The sequence below is a fragment of the Dipteris shenzhenensis genome, chromosome 33, assembly GCF_047967505.1.
Source record: "Dipteris shenzhenensis isolate YYH24624 ecotype China chromosome 33, Dip_SZ_1.0, whole genome shotgun sequence".
NCBI lineage: Eukaryota > Viridiplantae > Streptophyta > Polypodiopsida > Gleicheniales > Dipteridaceae > Dipteris > Dipteris shenzhenensis.
In genome coordinates, this window is record NC_141628.1 from 10,148,985 (window position 1) to 10,175,872 (window position 26,888).

The following is a 26,888-nucleotide window of genomic DNA, read 5'->3' on the forward strand; positions in this document are numbered from 1 at the left end:
AAAAAGCATAAAAAACAAGCTTCCAATGCTTCCAAATGACTTTCCAAAAAGAAAAAACTAGTTTTCCTACTTTTCCGTCCACACTCTCACTTCGTCCCTCTCTTTCCTCCTACAACTCCACTAACAAGCTCCAAGGTAGGCTTGAAGACTTGTGCAATGGGTAGTTATCGAAGGGAAACAAGTGCAAATGCAAAAGCATACCTTTTTTCCCTGGCAGCAATGCCAAAAATGTGGTCAGTCTCGGTGGTGACTCATGTGTCATGGGGATGTTGAAGATATGCCGATGGGGCCTCCACTCAAAGCTACTCCTTGCGGGAGCAATGCCTAGCACGAGTTGTCCGCAAGTGTCACTTGAGCGGCCTCCAAATTGTTGCAATGTTTCTCCACACAAGAAAGAGGGAAGCAGAAGAGGGGAGAGGAGAGGGGAGAAGGGAAGGAGAGGGAGAAGAGAAGAGGAAGGAGAAGGGAAGACGAGGGTGAAGGGGGATGGAGTGGCAGACACAAGGTCACTATAATGGAAAACAAGGGAACACCCAAAACACTCTCTTGAAAGAGAAGAAGGAGCTTGTATTCAAACTTGTGCAAACAACAATGAATACCAAAGGCGTTTACTATAGACTTATATCAATGATGCACTACCAAGTTATTGACATTAATGGTTTATAACTTTATTTAATAGAATTTATTAATTAAAAATTTATTTACATAAGAATAAATTTTAATTTACTCACATAAGAAATAACTTTATTTCACAAAATTCATTCACGTGAACTTTTTTCACATAAGAAATAAAGTAGTATTTATTCACATAAGAGAATTACTATTACAACCCAAACAATTTGCTTATATATTTTTTCACAAAAGAAAGAACACAAACAATCACATTTCACACAAATAACTTAAACTAATATAAATAAATACACAATTTACAATTTACACAAGAGATGAAGATCTTAAACAAGAGATCCTAAGAGTCCTAACAAATAAAAACACAAAAATAATTTACACAAGAGGTTCTAAGAAATTTAACAAACAAAAACACAAAAGAAATTTACAGAAGAGATCTTAAGAAATAAAAAACTAGAGATCCTAAGGACTCTAACAAACAAAAGCACAAAAAACAATTTACACAAGAGATCCTAAGATCTCTAATAAACAAAAACATAAAAACAATTTACACAAGAGATCTTAAGAACTCAAAAAAGAGATCCTAAGAACTCTAACAAACAAAACCACAAAAAAATATCACATAAGAGATCCTATGAACTCTAACAAATAAAAACACAAAAACAATTCACACAAGAGATCTTAAGAGCTTTAAAAAAAGCTCATAAGAACTCACACATACAAAAACAAGCATTCCATCTTATTTTAGACCTTAGAGAGTGCTTGAGCAATCTAAGAGGCCTTCCTTGTTGTCTTTTCCTTCTTTGATCTCTATTTCTCAACTAGAGAACCAAGCACGAGATAAGCAAAGTATAAACAACTGTTGGCTTATATAGGAGAAATTATTTGTACTATTAGTTTTATTTGTATGAATAAGCTATTTGTACTAATACCTATTCATACGAATACTTTTTATTCGTATGAATATTGATGGATGACGTGGCAAATTGTGAAAAAGACATGACGTGCAAATTGTATATTTTCTCTAAATCCATAACCATATAAACCCCTTATGTTGATTGCACGTGCTATCTTACGTATTTCTTAATAACCCCCCGGGAAGGCAACCATAATCATATTGCCAACCCTAGAGCACTTGGCATCCTCATGATTCTCTTGTACACAAACACCAACACCATATAAGCTAATAAAACTAGCATGGATACTTTGCATACTCCAAACATAAAAATGTGATCGAAAGAGCAAATATAGATATGTGTCAAATAGGAAGCTCATGCATATGTTGAGAATCCAACACCAAGTATACAAGAAAAAACAAATGCCATGAAATGTGAATAAGCCTAGCCTCAAGAGTAGCTTCTATAAGGAGCCTATGGTTCATATTTGTGGATCTTTAGAGTAATGAAACCATTGAGTTAACTCACTACTTCTACGAATCTGTGTTGTTTATATAAAATGAATATCCCAATGTGTTTTCAACTTTGTCTAGTAACTATGTATACCAATAGCAAGGCTAGAAATTAGCATGAGAATAGGTTTAAACTCATGGATACACTATGTGAACGAAAGAGAGAACATAGATATGCATCAAATAACAAACCATGGGTACACCAAATATCAAGATAGAACAACATGTGAGTATAATGAGCATGTGCATAAGCAGATCTTATATGAGAGATAAAATGAGAATAATTAACTTTAGGAGGAGCATCATTCAATCTCAATGTATTCTCCAAAGATCCAAGTGGTGGGATCACAATCTCTAGATGAGGTGGAGATAAGAATAGTCTGCAAACTTCCATTTCTTTGATACCATGTTCCAAAAATATATATATATATACCATGTTCCAAAAATATATATATATATATATATATATATAAAATAGTCTGCAAACTTCCATTTCTTTGATACCATGTTCCAAAAAATATATATATATATATATATAGATAGATAGATAGATAGATAGATAGATAGAGAGAGAGAGAGCTCCTGAAACAAATGAGTAGTGTTGATAGTTCATAGATATATGTAATTGAGAGCAGGGTCAAATTATATATAGCTCCAACATGTGTGTGTGTGCATGCATGGTGCATGTGTTTATCTTTATGTGTGGGTGCATGTGTGATGTGATGTGACAATGAAGCTAGTTTTACAATTATAAGCCGGTTTCGCTTGGAAAAGACATTTTTATTAGAACATGTTAATCATGTTGTGTGGTAGTGGAAGGTGCAATTTAGTGTCCTCATCACCTTAATAATAGACTTATGATGAAATTGTTAAGTGTAATATGCAAGCTTCCAGGTGACAATCGCTATGTGTATGGATTGATAGGCCTACTTTCTCATTGATGGGCCAAGCTAGCCTATATAGCATAGATTTAGTGGCACATAGTTATACACATTTATTCTACAAGTGCATAAATTAGAGGACCATCCTATGTGAATTTTTTGCAAATTCTAAGAAGTACCATGTGTGAGCATGTTGTACATTAAGGCATCCTATTCATGTAGGTTTGGGCATTACCATTGGGGCATTCTATACATGTAGGTTCTCAATTAAAAAATACTTCTTTTGTGTATACTCTCATGGCAATGTTACCATTATTTTAAGAGTTCTAGTATTGCTCTAATCCTAATGGCTCCTTCGGATTAAAGAATCTGAGACTATCAAATGACACAACATTTTGCACTGGAACCAATCAAAAAATTTTCGTAATTTTCCAAAGAAAACTCCCGTAATTCTCTTGCCAGCAAGAAATACTAAGAAAGAAGGCACCCAGCTTCACCGAAAGTACAGAGAATAGAGGAGGTTGCCGTGAGCTTATAATTCTCCCTCCCCCTCTACCTTGCTTTCACCCCCCCCCCCTTGTATCTCTCCCTCTCCCTCTTCTCAGCCCTCACTCAACCTTCTCTCTTCCCTCAGTTCCCTCTCTTTTGCTATCTCCCCTCTCTTAGCCATCTCCTCAGCTTTCTTCCCTCTCTACCACCACTCCACTTCTGTGCACTCCCCTCTCGAAATTGCCTCTCAATCAGACCGTTTGCATCCAGAGAGAGGGATGAGGAAGCAGAGAATAATTGGCAGCGGCAAGGAGATACCTCGGGGGGGTCACTATGTATAAACCCTCTATATCACGTGCGTTCAAGGCCTATATTTAAAATCCCTTATCTGTAAAAAATTTTATTAATAAAATGTACCCCTTTTCTATACAAATCTGTAAATTTTTTCCAAAACTATTTTAAATAGTCCCTTATGTATATTTATTTCTGTAAATTTTAGAAATAAAAAAAATCCTTCTGTTGAACTCACGTGACAGGGTTACATATGATGAGTGACCCCCCCGAGGGAGATACAGACGGAAAGCAGAGATTATTGTTCATTTAGGTATGTTCATTTAGGTAGTAGAGGAGTTCAGTTTATTAAATCATTAAAGATGCACTTCATGAAAGTACAAATGATAAGTGAGTTGAGCAAAAAAACACCCCCCTCCCCCCACAATATCAAAATTTCATTAATTAGTCAAAGCGAAGTGGTATACATGTTTGAAAATACAAGCAGACTCGGAACAAACCTATTGAATCGAATGCAAGACAGAGGAGAGAGTTGGAAACATTGTGTGTGTACTCAACCATGAAACTTACGTACAAATAGCCCGAGGCTAACTAAATTGCGTTACAACCATATTTTAGGGACCATTCTCACAATTAGGCGTCGTTTCAAGTCTCCACTAACATGGTTTATTGCTAATAGTGCTTGACTTAGCTTATTCTAACAATATATTGATCAAACACTTTCACATGAGCATATATTAAAACTTTTGAAGAGACACACGAACACATGTATATTTTGAAGTCTTGCAAGAAGAGAAGTCTTTATTTATGAACAAAGTGAATAAGTAGCCATTGGATCTATGGGAACCAGAGCCGTCTTCTTGAAGGAGGAGGCCATTTGGAGCTGCACACGAGCTGCACAAGCGAAATGCAAAGTATGAGTTACATGAATGAGAGAGAGTTGGACAATGGACCAAGAAGGTATGAAGAACGAGACTACCTCCATATTGTGCTCCCTATGATCAAGGGCTACCATAGCCTTCCTCCGTTTGAGTTTGGGAGGTAACTCCATGTCCTCCATGCCATCCTCCTCCCCCATAGCCGCCACCACGACGTCCACCATACCCTCCACCGCCATAGCCTCCACCATAACCACCACCGTAGCCACCGCCATAGCCGCCGCCACCACGTCCACCATAGCCACCACCATAGCCGCCACCACCACGTCCACCATAGCCACCTCCATAGCCGCCACCACCACGTCCACCATACCAACCGTAGCCGCCTCCTCCTCGTCCTCCATAGCCACCATACCCTTCCTCTTCTTGAGTGCGAGAGCTAGCTCTATCATAGCCTTCCTCAGCTTGAGTGTTAGAAACTACTTTCTCTTCCTTGGCTTCTTTGTTGGCCGAGGATTCCACGTTGTCGGCCGCATGACAGTTGATGACCACCCACAACACCAGAAGAACCAGAACCAGAGCTTGCTTGCGAGCCATTTCCATGTTTCGGGATATCCACCTCTTCACTTGCCAGGTTGAAGTATACCATTCGCTTCTCTCCCATTTATACCCACAGAAAGGTTTTCGCGCCAACACGCAAGTCGTCCACTAATTGATATGGGTGCACGCCTCCGTCGACTTTGTTGGATCCGAATCACACCAGTAGCATCTCTGAGGTTCGCTGTCAGCGTGTTGGGATCAGGCGATAATATATGGCAGTGCTCATAGTAAAAAAGAGTAATGCTGCAAGTCTCTCCCAAAGTGCGAATCGCACCATATTTTAACATAAACTAATCCGCAGCCACAGCTGTATTCAAAGCAAGATCTCATACTAGAGCCTCCGCGACATGACTCCAACTCTGGGAAGCCACTTCTTTGAAATTACCTCCACTCCATAATCCGGCTCTAGTCCTCGATACAATCTCAACCTCCCAATTTCAAGGGCCTACAAAACCATACTGAATACAATAATTGCGTCCTTATCAGTTGCCCGACAAAAAGATTAAGGGGACCCAAATCTCGCAACAGTGACAGAATCTACCGGGGAGACCAACATTAGTGCTGGAGCCCTGCAGTCCTTCTGGCAGCATGTAGATTGAACCAAACCCTGCTAATCACTGAACACAACCACAAAGATGAGTGAAGCTTTCCATTCCACCCCTACGGAAAATTCAAATGTGGATCATGTTTGCTTAATTTGCAAGTGAATTCATTTGCGAGTTTATGACTTTTTGTATTAAGGTTCTTTACACACCGTCCAAGTCCCCGCCCACCAAGCCTTCGTGTAGGGGCGTGCTGCCACATTCAAAAAGCTTATTGGATCCTTAAAAAAAGGAAAGTGGACAAAGTTGGGTAGCCAAGACCCCCCGCCCAAGAGCATGGGCGGGGATTTACATTGTTGAAAGCATTTATTGCTTAGGGGCTGGTGGGGCTTGAACCTCCCATACCTTGTCACATTTTCATGGGAGTGTGTAACGATCCCATAGCAACTTGGGCGGGCAGGGGCTTGGTGTGTAAAGACCCTAAGATGAACTTCGTTTCAATGTATGTTATGTGAAGTATATGTTCTTAAGTGTAGGAATGATCTCACCAACATAATCTGTATATGCTGTTTTTGTTTGTTGCATTCATCCAAATATGGTCAACAGTTGATCGATGGACTGTTGTGGGTATATTAATGAGTTGTTCCATCTTGTGAATTGACAAAGTTGTGACATGCTTGGTGTTGTCCCCATGTGGTCTTGGCATGTAAGTTTGAGTGCTTGATATTATTGCAATGAGCGTTTCTTGAAGTGCTAAAATGAGCAATTTTGTGCTTGCCATTGGTGATTTATATACGTTAAGAGTTGTTAGGCTTATGACGCTCCATACTTTGAAATCAAGATTGAATTTATATAGAGAAATAGAAAACTTAAAAACGTGGAAAGAGACTTTAATTTATATAGAGAAATAGAAAACTTTAATACGTAGAAAGAGACTTTGTGTTGTATCAAAATCATTTATAGACATAGTACTCCATGTACAGAGCTCAAACTGCCCGACCACCGCCCTCGGGGGGGTCACTATGTATAAACCCTCTATATCACGTGCATTCAAGGCCTATATTTAAAGTCCCTTATCTGTAAAAAAATTTCATGAATAAAATGTACCCCTTTTCTATACAAATCTGTAAATTTTTTCCAAAACTTTTTTAAATATTCCCTTATGTATATTTATTTCTGTAAATTTTAGAAATAAAAAAAATCCTTCTGTTGAACTCACGTGATAGGGTTACATATGATGAGTGACCCCCCCGAGCCACCCCCGAGATATTCTCACCCTCACTCCCATTTGTATCAGATTTCTCAGTCTCACTCACATCAAGGTGTTGTAATGAATCTCACTCTCATTCAAGATAGTACAATAATAGATGGAAGATGAATCTCACTCTCGCTCGCACTCTCACTCTCACTCTCACTCTCACTTAAAGCTTCTCGGATATGTTGCCTTGCTTCCTTTGCGTATTTTGAGTTTTGTACTTAATAGATCGCCGAACTTGATTTTGATCTCTTCTGTAAAGTTGCTTCTCAATATCAGCTTTCCAACCAAAAAAGGAGCACCTCAATCCGAGTTCTAGATCAAAAGTTATGATAAAAATAGTGACTGTTGTTTTTTGTCCTAGGAAGCTGTGACATGCTTTTCTCCACTTTTAGCTACTTTTTCCCCTTTAACATGCTTTTCTTTCCCTTCACACGTATCCTTGAAGATCTCCATTGCACGCCTTGGCCTCCAATTCATCTAGTCTCTCTTTGACATCATCTAATCTCTTAAGAACAACTTCCAAGCATGGAAGTTTAGAATGACGAATTTCCTTATGGGAAAAGGCTATTGGGAGTTCATTACAGGAAATGAAGAAGAACCAGTTCTTCCTAATGTTCCCAATCAACAGGAAATGCAGGCATTTAAAGGATGGCATGAGAGAGCCAGAAAAGTTATGTACTGGCTGTCTATCAGTATTTTCAGATTCTATGATTGTGCATATTCAGGATGCAAGTACGCCAAAGGAGGCATGGGATACTTTGGCAAAAATGTACAGCACAAATACGCAAGCCAGGAAAATGCAGCTCAAGCAGGAGTTGCACAATGTGCAGAGAGAAAATATGAGCATCAATGACTACCACATGAAGGTGAAGAAAATTGCAGATGCACTTGCTTCCATTGGGTTGCCAGTGGAAGATGATGATCTAGTTTATGTGACCTTGAATGGTCTAGGAAAGGATTATGCATAGTTCCGGACATCCATTGCCATCCGTGAAAAATTTCCTGATTTTGAGGAGTTGTTTGCTCTTCTAATTTCTGAAGAGCAGAGAAATGGTGGTGTATCTTCTTCAGAAGGAACTTCAAAAGAAACTGTCTTCTACTCAAATGCTGGAAGAGGTAGAGGAGGCCGATCTGGAGGCCGTGGTGGAAATCATAATATGCAGCAAACTCAAGAAAACTAGTCCTTTGGAGGAGGACGTGGTAACTCTAGAGGTAGGGGGAGCCAAAGAGGTCGTGGTGGATGGCAGAGAGGCTGAAATATGATGGATTTACAGCCATTCACAATGCCTATTTGGTCAAAGTGATACAGGAACCAGAACCCACTTCCTTTGAGCAAGCCATGGGAAAAGAAAAATGGGAGAAAGCCATGGATGAAGAAATGGATGCCTTGGAAGCAAATGCTACATGGGAATTGGTGCCTTTTCCTAAAGACAAGAATGCAATTGGCTGTAAGTGGGTTTATAAGGTGAAGCACAATGCAAATGGTTCTGTGAACAGATACAAGGCAAGATTAGTTGTCAAGGGGTATGCACAGACATATGGCATTGATTATGAAGAAACATTCAGTCGGTTGCAAGGATGGCAACCGTAAGAGCAGTCATTGCTATGGCTGCATCAAAGGGGTGGTCTTTACATCAGATGGATGTAAAGAATGCCTTCTTGCATGGTGATTTGCAAGAAGAGGTCTTTATGGAGCAGCCACCAGGTTATGTTCATGCTGTTCATCCTGAGTTTGTTTGCAGATTGAAGAAAGCCTTGTATGGCTTGAAGCAAGCACCTGGTCGTGTATAATGAAGCATGGTCTGCTGACAAGATAGGACAGTATCTTGTCACTATTGGCTTTCAGATTTCCAAGGCAGATTTCTCACTTTATGTGAGAAAAACAGAGAAAGGTATTATCCTGCTTGTCATTTATGTTGATGATTTGATCATCACAGGTGATAGTGATGATCACAGGTGATAGTGATGAAGATATCCTTCATGTGAAAATGCTATTGAAGCAGAAGTTTGAGATGAAGGATTTGAGAGAGCTGCGTTATTTCTTGGGCATTGAGGTGATTAGATCACCAAGTGGGATACGGCTCTTGCAGAGGCAGTATGGATTGATCATGCTATCCAAATATGGGATGATAGGCTGTAAGCCTATTTCAGTTCCTTTCAAGCAGAATGTGAAGCTAAGCGCAGATGCAAGTGAGCTTCTGGAAGACCCTACTATGTACAGACGCATAGTAGAAAGTTTTATTTATATGACTATTACCAGGCCAAATTTGAGCTATGCTGTTGGATTGGTAAGTCAGTTTATGCAGGCTCCAAGGAAACCGCATTTGGATGCGGCTAGACGCATACTCACGTATGTGAAGTCCACATTGTAGTATGGACTATTTTATGAGGCTGGGGTTCAGATACAGTTGCATGGATACACTGATGCTGATTGGGCTGGTAGTATTTCTGATAGATGATCTACCAGTGGATATGTGTTCTCTTTTGGGAGTGCTGCAGTCACTTGGAGCAGCAAGAAACAGCCTACAGTTACCTTGTCGAGTACAGAGGCTGAGTACAGGGGTGCAGCAATGGCTGCATGTGAGGTAGCTTGGTTGCATAAGCTACTTTATGATATGCATCGGTCTATAGATGGGCCAGTTGTCATTTATTGTGACAACATGAGCAGTATACACTTGGCAAATAACCCAGTCTATCATGCTAGAACAAAGCACATTGAGGTGCATTATCACTATGTGCGGGAGAAGGTTTAACTAGGTCTTATTGATCTAGTTTATGTCAGCATAGAGGATCAGGTAGCTGACATATTCACGAAGGCATTGGGCATAGAGAAGCTGCACAAGTTCAAAGACCTGCTTGGTGTGCAGGAATTGGGATTGAGCTCGAGGGGGAGTGTTGAGATATCGAGCTCCACTCGTGATATGCCAGGGTGACCGTTGTGCATTTATGTCACCAACTTGTTAGCCGCAGATGCGGTTGGTACACCGCTCTCATGAATAATAGCTGGATGACAGCTATCCTTACGTACTCTAGTTCGTGGCTTAGTTAGTATGCCACCTTAGTTAGCTGAGTTTGGTTGAGACCCACATATAGGGTTCTTCTATTTGGCTTTCACAACTAAGAAGAGGAAAACTATTTTTCAGCCTCCACCTTTGTGTGTATTCCCCCATTGTGTATGTGAGAAAGCCACAAGTGAGACTCCTTCCTTCTCTCCCACTATCTTCACACTTCTTGCCACTCCATGCCTCTTTAGGAATACCACCATCCAAACTCTTACTAGGTGATCTATTGATCACATGCACTGCAGTCTTCATTGCCTCATCCCAAAAACCACCAGAAAGACTTGCATTGGAAAGCATGCATTGCAATCTTTCTTGAATGGTATGGTTCATCTTTTCTGCAACTGGATTTTGCTCTGGAGTATGAGGGGATGTGAGGTCCCTCTTAATCCCACGTGTATTACAGAAATGCTGAAAGTCATGAGAGAGATACTCTCCACCATTGTCAGTCCGTAGGCATTTAAGCATTCTACCTGACTGATTCTCAACCAAGGCCAGCCATTTCTGAAATACCTAGAACACATCACTCTTCCGAGCTATAGCATAAGCCCACACTTTCCTAGTTGCATCATCAATGAATGTCACATAGTATTCAGCCCCGCCTAATGACAGTGTAGGCATGGGACCACATACGTCTGAATGCACCAAATCAAGCTTTTCAAACTCTTTCTTTCCCCTTCTTTTATGGGCTGATTTAGTCTGCTTCCCATAGAGACAGTGCTCACAAAATTCAAAATCAGAGAAACTCAAATGCGATACATAACCCAAACGGCATAAGAGTTTCATTCCATTCTGGCTCATGTGCCCCAACTTGCAATGCCACAAAGAAGTGCTTGGCTGCTTGGTTATTGCAACAACATGATCAAATACCCCTAATACATGTAAGGGATACAAAGTCCCACACTTGGCACCCCTGGCCAAAAGCATAGAGCCCTTCTGAATTTTCCAACTCTGAAAGCCAAAAGTGGTGTGAAAACTAGCATCATCTAGCTGACCCACTGAAATAAGACTCTTGGTCAACTTAGGCACATGTCTCACATGTTTCAAAATAAATGCAAACCCATTTGCAAAAGAAAACTTTATGTCACCTATTCCATTAATTTTGGACTAGTGCACTGTCCAAATTCGTTTTGTGAGATCATTTTGGATAAAGCATTTCAAAAAAAGAGGCTCTTATAAAACAAAACTTTGAGTCAAAAAGTAAGATTTTAAAAAAGCAAATTAGAAAAAATGACGTGACATGTTATTAAAACTAGGGTACATTAAAAAAAGAGGACTTCATCTTGTTAAAAGAGACAAAAAGTAAGATTTTAAAAAATCAAATTAGAAAAAAAACTAGAGTACATTTAAAAAACTAGAGTACATTTAAAAAAAAGCATGACACATTTGTACAAGAAGCAGATCATATAACTCAAAGCCATATGGTGTTAAAAAACACCTTCCATTAGCTCAGCCTAGAAGATGTCATCTTTGTCTCTCTTGTCGAAGATGTCATGGAAAGAAGAGTATATATAAGAAAAACTAGCCCACTCCTCCTACGCATAAATTTGAATTTTCAAAAAAGAGAGGGAAATTTGAATTCATTATAAATTTGAATTCAAATTTGTGTTCAACATTCTTCTCATACTTTCTTCTCGTACGTTCCTTTTGAATTCAAATTTGTGTTCAACATTCTTCTTGATACTTTCTTCTCATAAGTCCCTTTCATTCTTTTCCTAAGTCAAATCTTATTTGTCGCTCTTGTAAGAATTCGACCTCTCTCCCTCTACTCCCTTGTTTCTCTCTCCCTCACTCTCTCTCTCTCTCCCATACCTTCCCCCCTCACTCTCTCTCTCTCTTTCTCTCTCCCTCCCCTCACTCTCTCTCTCACTCCCCTCCCTCCTCTCCCCTCTCTCTCTCCTTCGGCTCCCTCCTCTCCTCTCCCTCTCTCTCTCTCCCTCTCTCCTTTTGCTCCCCTCCCTCCCTCCCTCCCTCCCTCGACCCTGCCCTCCCCTCCTCCCCTCCCCTCCCCTCCCTCCGCCGCCAGAACCCCTCTCCCCCCTCCCGCCCCTCTGCGCCCCCCCTCCCTCCCGCCTGCCCCCCCCCGCCCCCCTTCCCCTCCCTCCCCCCTTCCCCCCTTCCCCCCTCCCCCCTCCCCCCTTCCCCCCCCGGCCGCCAGCCCCCGCCTCCCTTCCCCCCCTTCCCCCCTCCCCCTCCCCCCCGCTAGCCCCCCGCCCCCCCTCCCCCCTTCCCCCTGCTGGCGGCCGCGGCCGCCAGTCCCCCCTTCCCCCTACTGGCGATCGTGGCCGCCAGCCCGCCCTTCCCCCCTGCCCCCCCCTTCCCCCTTGCTGGCGGCTGCGGCCGCCAGCCCCCCCTTCCCCCCCCACCCCTTCCCCCTGCTGGCGGCCGTGGCCGCCAGCCCCCCCCTTCCCCCCCTCTTTTCGCCCCCTGCTGGCGGCCTCGGCCGCCAGCCCCCCCTCCCCACCCCTTCCCCCCCACCCGCCCTTCCCCCTACTGGCGGCCGCGGCCGCCAGCCCCCCCCTTCCCCCCCCTCTTCCCCGTGCTGGCGGCCACGGCCGCCAGCCCCCCCTTCCCCCCCACCCGCCCTTCCCCCTGCTGGCGGCCACGGCCGCCTTCCCCCCCCTTCCCCTACTGGCGGCAGCGGCTGCCAGCCCCCCCTTCCCCCTGCCCTCCACCCCCCCCGCTTCCCCCCCCTTCCCCCTTCCCCCTGCCTTCCACCCCTCCCTTCCCCTTCCCCCCCCTTCCCCCCTACTGACGGCCGCGGCCGCCAGCCCCCCCTTTTCCCCCTTCCCCCTTCCCCCCCCTTCCCCTGCTGTGTGGACTCTATCTGCTGCCACAGACATGCGAATGACAGTCCATATATTGTGCATCCATCCTAACCGCTTCCTTCGGTCTGCCGACCAGTCCTTCCTTTGATTTTTAATATCATCGCATCTACATTTCTCCGATAGGCACAAAACTTTGTACACGCCTCAACCTAGGTTGTATTGACTTGCATACAAAGTGGTGCACCCATCCCATAAGTACTTGTTCGGATAACACACCTCCAAACGTATTTTATGACGATTGTGCATAACACTAGGAACAAAATGGTGTATAATGTGAGATCGACTATGCAAAGCATATCCAATGGACACAAGACTTTGCACGTTCCTCAACCTAGGCAGTATTGACTTGTGTGCAAAGTGGCATACCCATTCGATAAGTACTTGTTTGAAAAATACACCTACGATCATGTTTTTTGACGGTTGTACATGACACCAAGGCCAAAAACGGTATTTAATACTCAATCTACCATGTAAAGCATATCCGATGGGCACAATACTTTGCACGTGCCTCAAAAGCGGTGGTATGGGATTCCATGCAAAGTGGAACACCCATTCAATAAGTACTTTTTAGAATATCACACCTACGACCATGTTTTTTATTGGTTGTTGTCCATGACACTAAGGCAAAAACGCTGATTTATGCTTAATCGACAATGCAACGCATATGCAATCATCACAATACTTTGCACACATCTCAACCTAGATATTATTGACTTACATGCAAAGTGGCGTGCCCATCCCATAAGTACTTAGTCGAATAACACATCTAGGATCGCGTTTTCTGACGGTTGTGCATGACACTAAGGCCAAAACAGTGTTTAATGCTTGTTCGACAATGCAAAGCATATCCAATGGGCACAATACTTTGCACACACCTTCAACTAGGTGGAATTGACTTACATGCAAAGTGGCATGCCCATCCCATAAGTTCTCGATCGGATAACATACCTAGCAGCGTGTTTTTTTACGGATGTGCATGACACTAGAGAAAAAATAGTATTTAATGCTCGAACCATGCAAAGGATATCCGATGGGCACAACACTTTTCGTATGCCTCAACCTAGGTGGTATTGAAATGTTCTCAATGAGGCACACCCATCCCATAAGTACTTGGTCAGATAACACACCTAAGGGCGTGTTTTTTTGCGGATGTCCATATCACTAGGGAAAAAATGGTGTATAATGCGTGATCGACCATGCAAAGCATATCCGATGGTGAGAATACTTTGCACGCACCTCAACTTAGTTGAAACAGACTTGCGTCCAAAGTGGAGCCCCCATCCGATAAGTACTTATTTGAATAACACGCCTACGGTCGTGTTTTTATATGGTTGTGCATGACACAAAGGCAAAAACGGTATTTTATGCTTGATTGACAATGCAAAGCATATCTGATGGGCACAATACTTTGCACACACCTTCAACTAGGTGGAATTGACTTACATGCAAAGTGGCATTCCCATCGCATAAGTACTTGATCGGATAACACACCTAACAGCGTGTTTTTTTACGGATGTGCATGACACTAAGGCAAAAATGGTATTTAATGCTCGATCGACCATGCAAATCATATCCGATGGGCACAATACTTTTCCCATACCTTAACCTAGGTGGTATTGAAATGTTCTCAAATAGGCACACCCATCCGATAAGTACTTGGTCAGATAACATACCTAAGGGCATGTTTTTTTGCGGATGTGCATATATCACTACGGGAAAAACGTTGTATAATGTGTAATCGACCATGCAGAGCATATCCGATGGTGAAAATACCTTGCACGCATCTCAACCTAGTTGAAACAGACTTGCGCGCAAACTGGAGCCCCCATCCGATAAGTACTTGTTTGATTAACACACTTAGGACCGTGTTTTTTCATGGTTGTGCATGACACTAAGGCAAAAACGGTGTTTAATGCTTGATCGACAATGCAAAGCATATCTGATGGGCACAATACTTTGCACACACCTTCAACTAGGTGGAATTGACTTACATGCAAAGTGGCACACCCATCCCATAAGTGCTTGATCGGATAACATACCTAGCAGCGTGTTTTTTTTACGGATGTGCATGACACTAGAGCAAAAATAGTATTTAATAGTCGATCGACCATGCAAAGGATATCCGATGGGCACAACACTTTTTCTACACCGCAAGCTAGGTGGTATTGAAATGTTCTCAAAGTGTCACACCCATCCAATAAGTACTTGGTCAGATAACACACCTAAGGGCGTGTTTTTTTCCGATGTGCATATCACTCGGGAAAAAACGGTGTATAATGCGTGATCGACCATGCAAATCATATCCGATGGTGACAATACTTTGTGCGCACCTCAACGTAGTTGAAACGGACTTGCGTACAAAGTGGAGCCCCCATCCGATAAGTACTTGTTTGATTAACACCCATAGGACCGTGTTTTTTCATGGTTGTGCATGACACTAAGGCAAAAACGGTGTTTTATGCTTGATCGACAATGCAAAGCATATCGGGTGGGCACAATACTTTGCACACACCTTCAACTAGGTGGAATTGACTTACATGCAAAAAGGCACGCCCATCCCATAAGTGCTTAATCGGATAACATACCTAGCAGCGTGTTTTTTTACGGATGTGCATGACACTAGAGCAAAAATAGTATTTATTGCTCGATCGATCATGCAAAGGATATCCGATGGGCACACCACTTTTCGTATGCCTCAACCTAGGTGGTATTGGAATGTTCTCAAAGAGGCACACCCATCCGATAAGTACTTGGTCCGATAACACACCTAAGGGCGTGTTTTTTTACGGATGTGCATCACTTAGGAAAAAATGGTGTATAATGCGTGATCGACCATGCAAAGCATATCCGATGGTGGCAATACTTTGCACGCACCTCAACGTAGTTGAAACGGACTTGCGTGCAAAGTGGAGCCCCCATCCGATAAGTACTTGTTCGAATAACACACCTAGGACCGTGTTTTTTCATGGTTGTGCATGACACTCAGGCAAAAATGGTGTTTTATGCTTGATCAACAATGCAAAGCATATCCGATGGGCACAATACTTTGCACACACCTTCAACTAGGTGGAATTGACTTACATGCAAAGTGGCACCCCCAACCCATAAGTTCTTGATCGGATAACATACCTAGTAGCGTGTTTTTTTACGGATGTGCATGACACTAGACCAAAAATAGTATTTAATGCTCGATCGACCATGGAAAGGATATCCGATGGGCACAATACTTTTTGTACACCTCAACCTAGGTGGTATTGAAATGTTCTCAATGAGGCACACCCATCCGATAAGTACTTGGTCAGATAACACACCTAATGGCGTGTTTTTTTGTGGATGTCCATATCACTAGGGGACAAATGATGTATAACACATGATCGACCATGCAAAGCATATCCGATGGTGACAATACTTTGCACGCACCTCAACTTAGTTGAAACGGACTTGCGTGCAAAGTGGAGCCCCCATCCGATAGGCACTTACTTGAATAACACACCTACGGCCGTGTTTTTATATGGTTGTGCATGACACAAAGGCAAAAACGGTGTTTTATGCTTGATCGACAATGCAAAGCATATCCGATGGGCACAATACTTTGCACACACCTTCAACTAGGTGGAATTGACTTACATGCAAAGTGGCATTCCCATCCCATAAGTACTTGTTCAGATAACACACCTAGCAGTGTGGTTTTTGACGGATGTGCATGACACTAAGGCAAAAATGGTATTTAATGCTCGATCAACCATGCAAAGCATATCCGATGGGCACAATACTTTTCCTACACCTTAACCTAGGTGGTATTGAAATGTTCTCGAAGAGGCACACCCATCGGATAAGTACTTGGTCAGATAACATACCTAAGGGCATGTTTATTTGCGGATGTGCATATCACTACGGAAAAAACGTTGTATAATGTGTAATCGACCATGCAGATTATATCCGATGGTGACAATACTTTGCACGCATCTCAACCTAGTTGAAACAGACTTGCGTGCAAACTGAAGCCCCCATCCGATAAGTACTTGTTTGATTAACACACTTAGGACCGTGTTTTTTCATGGTTGTGCATGACACTAAGGCAAAAACGGTGTTTTATGCTTGATCGACAATGGAAAGCATATCCGATGGGCACAATACTTTACACACACCTTCAAATAGGTGGAATTGACTTACATGCAAAGTGGCACTCCCATCCCATAAGTGCTTGATCGGATAACATACCTAGCAGCGTGTTTTTTTACGGATGTGCATGACACTAGAGCAAAAATAGTATTTAATGCTCGATCGACCATGCAAAGGATATCTGATGGGCACAGCACTTTTCGTACGCCTCAACCTAGGTGTTATTGAAATGTTCTCAAAGAGGCACACCCATCCGATAAGTACTTGGTCAGATAACACACCTAATGGCGTGTTTTTTTGGCGGATATGCATATCACTAGAGAAAAAATGGTGTATAAGGTGTGATCGACCATGCAAAGCATATCCGATGGTGACAATACTTTGCACGCACCTCAACGTAGTTGAAACAGACTTGCATGCAAAGTGGAGCCCCCACCCGATAAGTACTTGTTTGAATAACACACCTAGGACCGTGTTTTTTCCTCGTTTTTTCATGGTTATGCATGACACTCGGGCAAAAACGGTGTTTTATGCTTGATCGACAATGCAAAGCATATCCGATGGGCACAATACTTTGCACACACCTTCAACTAGGTGGAATTGACTTACATGCAAAGTGGCACGCCCATCCCATAAGTGCTTGATCGGATAACATACCTAGGAGCGTGTTTTTTTACGGATGTGCATGACACTAGACCAAAAATAGTATTTAATGCTCGATCGACCATGCAAAGGATATCCGATGGGCACAACACTTTTCGTACACCTCAACCTAGGTGGTATTGAAATGTTCTCAATGAGGCACACCCATCCGGTAAGTACTTGGGGAAGTAGCAAGCTAAGGGTGTCCACTTTTTGTTCACTCCCCAATCCTTAGGAGTTGGAAAAACAAGCTTAGCACACAAAAATGCAAATCTCACCTACTTCCCTATGGATCTATTCTTTGAAGTCTCCTGACACAACATCACACTTGCTATTGTGCACACAATCGTATAGTCTGATCGAAAATTCGATGCACACACAAAAAATTTCTTTGGGTGGTCACACGTTTGTCACGAACAGAGAGTGTCATATTAAATTCTAAATTTCTCACTCATTTTAGATTAAATGTTATTGAAACTTTGTAAGTGGTCTCTTTGCATTATGTAGAGCTTAACTTGATTTATTGGTAATTTTTTGAATGATTTATCTAATTATAAATAATTATTTATAATAAATAAAGTCATAAAATACATGCATTTTAGTAGCACACCACATTTTTTTAGTATTTTGAATAATTAAGCAAATCCAATTCAGTGGAAGGTTAGTAGGCACATAAGGGTGTGTGGTTGAATCATCAAATCCCAAATCCAACGGTTAGATTTAGGAAGATTGAAGTTTAATTTTTACTTTTACTCCTCAGAGGATCAACAAAGAATATTAAAAATAAATCTAGTAATTCTCAAACATAACCAAACATTTCAAAAATGTCAATATTTTTAGTCCTCTGCGTGATGAATAAGAGGAAGAAATTTTGGTTAAATTTGAGTAAGGGAAACCTACGATATGGCCTCCAACAGTTAAATCTCCCTTTTGTGGGGGAAAAAGGGCCACCCAAGCCTAATACCAAGACAAGGTAGGCTTGGTATTAGGCTTGGTGAGGTAAGCTAGGAGCATCACCGACCCTAGTGGCAAGCCTTTGGAGTCTGCATGCTGCCCATGTGGAAGGCTGAGTCATCAAAACCATGCCACGTTGTTAGACCACGTGGTGCCATCTCATCAAGGAGATGTGACATCACTCCTTGCCATGTCACCTTACATTGCCACACGTGCTCCTCAACCTTGCCACGTCACCAATCCCTCCACCTCAATTTGCCATGTCAATCTACCACCTCATGAATGCCAACTCATCATGCCACATCACCTTTCAATGTCATGGAAGAGACTATATTACCACATCATGACCATGCAGGAAGAGACTATATTACCACATCATGACCATGTATGGTGCCACATCAGCCAGATGTATACACATGACGATGTGCGAGGCATACAATACCTCGATCGAGGTATATGACCTGGGTGAGGCATACAATACCTCCATCGAGGTATATGACCGAGGACACCTAGGGATACCTCGATCGAGGTTCATACATGCGTAATGCACTGAATACCTCGATCGAGGTATAAGGTCTGATCGAGGTATATGATCGGGACTTTGGGCATAGCAGACCTCGATTGAGGTATTTGAAGGTACAAAACTTAGCCAATTAGTATCAATCTTAGCACCAAAACTTAGCCAATTAGTTTCAATCTTAGCACCTCTCCACCAATAATAATGAAGAGCAATCTAGTGGATGAGTTGAGGCTCTCTATAAGACACCACGTTTTGGTTCATTTCACCCATTCTTAGCCATTCTTGCCTCCTCATCACTTTGTCACACCTTCCATCCTACTTTCATTGAGAATGGGTTCTCAAAGCCGTAGAGCTAGTAGACGTGAAAGATGTAGGAACCTCCCCCCAAATCTCATTGACGAGGAGTGCAAGCGGAAGGCTCGTGAGCGCAAGAGAGCCTCTAGAGCTCGAGCTCGCGCTGCCACCACTAATCCACCTCCAGCTCTACCTCTACATCCCACCTCCACCCCCACCTCCACCCCCACCCCCACCTCCATTGTCCCCCCATCCTCATCCGCTCCCCTACCTCTAGCCTCTGCCCTTCCCCTAGCCACCTACATTTTGGCCTCCACCTCTACCTCTTCCCCCTCCACCCTCCCCCCTCCCCCTCCCCCTCCCCCTCCCCCTGCTCCGCTTGGCGCCTCCCTTCCCCCGTCCACCCTACCATCTCCCATTGATCCCCTTGCCCCACCTTGCAGCAGTAGTGTTGCTTCACGACGTGACTTGCCGAAGTCCACTATCCGTCGTCGTACTAGCAAGATTGTGCAGTCTTTTTTTTGTGACCTCACGCCAGCTTCGCAGTCTTCTCTTCTCACGTCCCTGATTGATCACCCTGACTTGGTAGAGTGTAGGAGGCTTGCTGGTCTTGGTGCACGTAGAGATAGGGTTGTATCTAGCGAGGTCCTTAGCAGTGTTCGACGTTCCTATGCTTCTATTAAGCATAGGAACTCCAGTGATGCCTTGGCAGCACGTCGTGCTATTGTGGCTTCCATTAGTAGACCTCATATGATAGGCCATGTGTGTACCGCTTCACGTCTTCTTCAGATTGCACCGCGCACATTGCGAGCAGGCATCATTAGGAGGCAGAGTCTAGAGGATAGTGAGACTGATGCTCTTTGGGCTTCGAGTGGTCGTGCACCTCGCAGCGATCGATTGTTGGATGATTCCACTAGGTCCTTCATACAACAGTTTTGGGAGGAGCATTGCAGAGCATCCCCGGTGTTCAAGAAGGCATTGCGGAAGAGGGTGTCACGCGGTGTGTACATTGAGCATGGTGCATGTTTTTTGGAGTGTACCCAGACTGAGTTGTACACTCAGTTTGTAGAGGCGCACCCGGAGTTCAAGATTGGGCAGAGGTCATTTGAGCGATGCAGGCCATGGTTTGTGCGATGCTCTCAGGAGCGTGACACATGCTGTTGTCGCTACCATGTGGATTTTGGATTGATGTATGACGTATTCCGTTCCCTTGATGGTCATAGGGGAGTGGTTCCTACTAGCCCTCGCGACTTCATTCATTCCATATTGTGTACACGAGATGGTGATGCTTTATTCCACTCCCTTGATTGTGTGGAAGGCACGTGTACTTTGTGTGGTGACTTTGCTAGAGTGCCACGAGTTGCACTAGATACTTGTGATGTGTAGATGGTTCGTTGGCAGCAGTATGAGTACTGTACCTTGACATTAGATGGTGGTGCACAGTCGAGGAGGTTGCAGCTTGTGGGGAAGGAGACACCACGTGTTGTATTCATTGATAGTTTTCGAGGGAAGCTGTACCGCTACATACGCCACTCGCACACTGCGAAATGGGAGGATCGTCAGTTTCGTGCATGTTTGAGGACATTTCCTACAGGGGTGGTTGTCTCAATGGTGGACTATGCGGAGAATTACACCTTTGCACCACAGCATGAGATCCAATCGGAGTATTATTTCTTCGAACAGGTGACATGTGATTGAGTATTGATTTTTTCCCTGCCTCATTATATTGAATTATTTCAATAGTCATATTTTTTTTCAATGCCATATTGCAGGTTGCTATATTTGTGCACATTAGCTATCGTCATGCACAGGCTCATGTGGATGGCATTGATAGCACCATGGACTCACGCGTCATTGTGCGAGAGTATCACTTCTACATTAGTGATGATCGATCGCATGATGCCCATTTTGTGCAGCATTGCTTCACTTTGCATGATAGTTTCTTGAGGGATCATGGTGTCACATGGCAGCGGCGCTGGATCTGGTCAGACGGTTGCGGTGGTTAGTTCAAATCCGCTAGACAGTTTTATTGGTTCTGCAGATGGCACCGTGAGACAGGCATTCCGATTACATGGAGCTACTTTGAGACAGGGCACGGTAAGGGAGAGCACGATGGTGCAGGTGCTTGCGTGAAGTGTGCTTTGCGTCGATACCAGTTGCGTCACAGTGCCGATTGCTTCAAGGATGCACATGATGTGGTGCGGTGGTGCAGCCAGCACTTATCCACTAGTGCTACCTCCTCGTTTCAGTCGCGTGACGATAGGGTGGTGAGCCAGTATTTTTGGTGCATGGACATTGGGAGTCTTGATCGGTCTAGGCCTTTTGATTGTCGTTCCGTGCCTGGCACTCTTGATTTCCATTCCATCAGGAGCGTAGGTGAGTCTCACCCCGCGATCTTTTCTCGACGGTTTGCATGTTTTTGCTCTGCATGCATTGATGATGATTGGGGAGGGTGCTCCATGATACCATGGGCCGATCCATGGGTACAGCGAGTGCTTTCTCCCTTCCAGCCTTGGGAGGAGGTACATGATGATCAGGATGCGGGATTCAGTTCCTCTAGAGATTATGACCAGCTTACAGATATTTTGCGTATTGGTGATATCTTCGCGGTTATTGCTTCGGAGGGCAATGAGGAGGGTGTGGATTATTACTTGTTGCAATGCTCTATGCTGAAGAGTGTGCTGAATGAGGATACAGTGGATGGGCATGGGATGCACTTCAATGCTCATAGCATGATCGTAGGTGGCCACTATTTTCAGCAGATACAGAGGCGTGGTCGCTATATTGAGTTCCAGGAGTACATGGCGGATCAGGAGGCATACATGTATTCTCATCTTGTTGTTGGGATCAAGATTACTTTGAGTCGTGTTCACACTCGCAAGGCGACGTCCACTCCACGATGGCGCCTTGCAGTGGCGGATCACGAGAGCATACTTGCAACTATTGGCATGAGAGCTGATCCTGAGGAGTAGCACATTACATATCATATTTTTTGGGATCATCAGTTGATTACACTTTTTTGTATTCGATATGTATAGGCTCACTGTGTGACCGTACCATTGTAATTTTCATGGACTCATATTTTGTATTTCACTATGATGGCTGTATACACGTTCATACACATCATTGTATTAGATTCTATTTTTTACATGATGTCCGATGTCTTCTCAATGGGATTTGTTGTGTTTGTAAAACAAAAAATTGTTTATTAGTAGTAATGTTGTAATTTGTTTTGTGCTTTAGGACATTTTAAAAATGTGACTAAGAAAATTCGCGCACGTACTAACGAAATACGCGTGTGGACTTACTTGTTGGGGATGAAACTTCGCACGACTCTTAGGCCACCTTAGACATACATCCACGCGAGATTTGGTCTGAACTGATTTGGTATGCGCCACGTGGAAGGTACAATGCGTACATTTTTAACTAGCACGACTACGTATGAGCTATGGCGCATGTACTAACGAAATATGCGTGTGGACTTATCTGTTGGGAATGAAACTTCGCACGACTCTTAGGCCACCCTAGACATACATCCACGCAAGATTTGGTCTCCAACTTATTTGGTATGCGCCATGTGGAAGGTATAATGCGTACATTTTTACAATCCCTACTAGCACGACTACGTGTGAAAAATGGCGCACGTACTAACCAAATATGCATGTGGACTTATCTGTTGGAGATTAAACTTTGCACGGCTCTTAGGCTACCCTAGATGTACATCCATGCAAGATTTGGTCTCCAACTGATTTGGTATGCGCCACGTGGAAGGACAAATGCGTACATTTTTACAATCCCTACTAGCACGACTAAACCCTAAACCCTAAACCCTGAACCCTAAATCCTAAACCCTGTTGGGGACGAAACTTCACACGCCTCTTAGGCTACCCTAGACGTACATCCACGCAAGATTTGGTCTCCAACTGATTTGGTTTGCGCCACGTAGAAGCAATCCCTACTAGCACGACTAAACCCTAAACCCTAAACCCTAAACCCTGAACCCTAAATCCTAAACCCTGTTGGGGACGAAACTTCACACGCCTCTTAGGCTACCCTAGACGTACATCCACGCAAGATTTGGTCTCCAAATGATTTGGTTTGCGCCACGTAGAAGCAATCCCTACTAGCACGACTAAACCCTAAACCCTAAACCCTGAACCCTAAATCCTAAACCCTGTTGGAGACGAAACTTCACACGCCTCTTAGGATACCCTAGACGTACATCCACGCAAGATTTGGTCTCCAACTGATTTGGTTTGCGCCACGTAGAAGCAATCCCTACTAGCACGACTAAACCCTAAACCCTAAACCCTGAACCCTAAACCCTGAACCCTAAATCCTAAACCTTGTTGGGGACGAAACTTCACACGCCTCTTAGGCTACCCTAGACATATATCCACGCAAGATTTGGTCTCCAACTGATTTGGTTTGCGCCACGTAGAAGCAATCCCTACTAGCACGACTAAACCCTAAACCCTAAACCCTAAACCCTGAACCCTAAATCCTAAACCCTGTTGGGGAAGAAACTTCACACGCCTCTTAGGCTACCCTAGACGTACATCCACGCAAGATTTGGTCTCCAACTGATTTGGTTTGCACCACGTAGAAGCAATCCCTACTAGCACGACTAAACCCTAAACCCTAAACCCTGAACCCTAAATCCTAAACCCTGTTGGGGACGAAACTTCACACGCCTCTTGGGCTACCCTAGACGTACATCCACGCAAGATTTGGTCTCCAACTGATTTGGTTTGCGCCACGTAGAAGCAATCCCTACTAGCACGACTAAACCCTAAACCCTAAACCCTGAACCCTAAATCCTAAACCCTGTTGGGGACGAAACTTCACACGCCTCTTAGGCTACCCTAGACGTACATCCACGCAAGATTTGGTCTCCAACTGATCTGGTTTGCGCCACGTGGAAGGTATAATGCATACATTTTTGCAAGCACCTTTTCAATGCTTAATGTTTACAATTACGACACACAGCATTATTTTTAAAATACATTATGTATTAGATGTGTGAATTGAGATATTTGAAATTCAAAATCATACTCTTAATTTTAAATACGCACATGGGGATGAAACTTCGCACGGCTCTTAGGTTTAGTGTAATAATTGCAAGCATTGATATATACGAAATTCAATATGATATTCAAAATGATAAAGTTGGAACTTGAACACTTTTTCAATGCTTAATGTTTACAATTAATTCACATGGCTAGAACCTGTGCGCTGGCTGGCGTATGCACAAAAAAAACACATGGAAATTAATATTCTATTTGGGTAATGAAAATAATATTCTATTCAATATGACTTATAATCTATTTACGTAATGAAAACTATTTGTACGTACTCCTTGATGAGGTAGGATGTCGTTGGGATCATCCTATGCACCTACCGGTAGATGGGCCAAATGTGTGGCTCAATATTAATCAATATTATTAATAATTCTTAATTTTGATTAGAATTTTTTCAAACTCTAGTTGTTGCATTTTTAAACTTAGATGTCTCAAATATTTTTTCCTTATATGTTTCCCTTTTTTCACTTTTTATCCAATATGAAACTTTTCCACATGTGGTGTAAGGACCACATTGTCCACTTATGGCCCCTATACTAAGGACAGATAGTGGAGAGGTTTGGTTAATAAGACCTTCTTTGAATGCTTTACTGCCTTGGGTTTGCAATAGATATGGAGGAGATAGAAGGATACCTAATACATTACTTTGAACGATACACAAGCAAGGCGCATCTAGTATTTCTCGGACTACACATTAAAAAAGAGAGCGGGTTCACACTACAGACCTTTTAAAGCGAGAACTTTGAGAAAATAATTAAGCCTTTTCAATATTATCTATTTTGGTTGGGCAATCCACCTCAACTAGTGGCCATTCCTATAGATCATCACTTGGTTCCCATGCTTGGGGAGAGAGGAGACCTTTGGACAATCATAAATTACGTATGTGTTTTCGATGCGCTGGTGCATTTACAAGATCCAATTAGCCATATGCTTATGCATCTAACCACTCTAGTGTTGGGGTCTTTGCCCATGTGGTGTGGTGTTTTAGGGATAATGCCCATGTGGTGTTTTATACAGCCTACTTACTCTACCTAAATTATGAAACAACTCTTAACCAACTATATAATCTATAATATTCCACATAAACGATGATTTTTTAAAAGATGGTTTTGAAGACTAAAATTTAAACGTTTTTTTATTTAAATAAAAATAGCACCAATTTCAAAGATAGCATAGAACCTACTTTAATCTCTCTTTTTCTTGTTTTCTTGTTTTTAATACATGATTTTCTTATTTTAACAAAATTCTTATTTTCTTGTTCTTGATACATGATTTCTAAAAAAAAAATTTAAACGTTATATTAAATTCAAAACTTCAGTAATTTGTAAACTTCACTTATAAATTTTTTTAAATAGATTATTTTAAAAAACAAATTATATACTTTTTGACATTTAAATACTAACTTAAACTCTTATTTTCTTTTTTTAAAAAGATCATTTTTAAAAATAAAATTTAAACGTTTTTTTATTTAAATATAAATAACACTAATAAAAAAAATATCTTTAATCTCTTTTTTTTTAAAGATGATTTCAAAAAACAAAATATATACATTTTCAGGCTTTAAATAAAAAATTACGTAATTCCAAAAATAATTAAAAAAACTTTAAAATGCATTTAAAAAAACTTTAAAATTACGTAATTCCTATAAACTAAAATTTCATAAAATTCTACCAAAAAGAAAATGCTACATTAAAAAAACAAAATTTTTACATTTTCACATTTTGAATAAAAAATGCCTCATTAAACGTTTTTTAAATTTAAAATTTTCACATTTTAAATTATAAATGTCGTAATTCAAAAATTTTAAAAAAATTTACAAATGCATTTCAAATTTATAAATATTTTATAATTATTCCTATGAACGTTTTTTTATTTAATAAAAATAGCTCTATTTTTTTTTTCATTTTCACATTTTAAATAAAAAATGTCGTAATTCATAAATTCCAAAAAAACATTAAAATGCATTTGAAATTTAGAAATTTTTTATAATTTTTCTTATAAACTAAAATTTAATTAAATTTTACCAAAAAGAAAATGCTACATAAAAAAAACCCTACCTGGACTCTCCCGCTCCGGCTCCGTCCATCTCCGTCGATGTCCGTTGGTGGCTCTCCATCGCTCACACAATTCCGTCGACGTCCCGCAAATCCGAAAGCGGTGGATGAGGAGGAGCTCGATCGAGGTATGTGGAATGAGGGGGGTCGCTCTCCTTTTATAAGAAAAATTAGGGTTTAGCTACCTCGATCGAGGTATTCTGTATGCATGCCACGATACCTCGATCGAGGTATTGTGACATGCCCATACATCTCGGTCGATCGAGGTATTGACATGCCACGATACCTCGATCGAGGTATTGTGACATGCCCATACATCTCGGTACATCCACGTCGATGGAGGTATTGACATGCCACGAT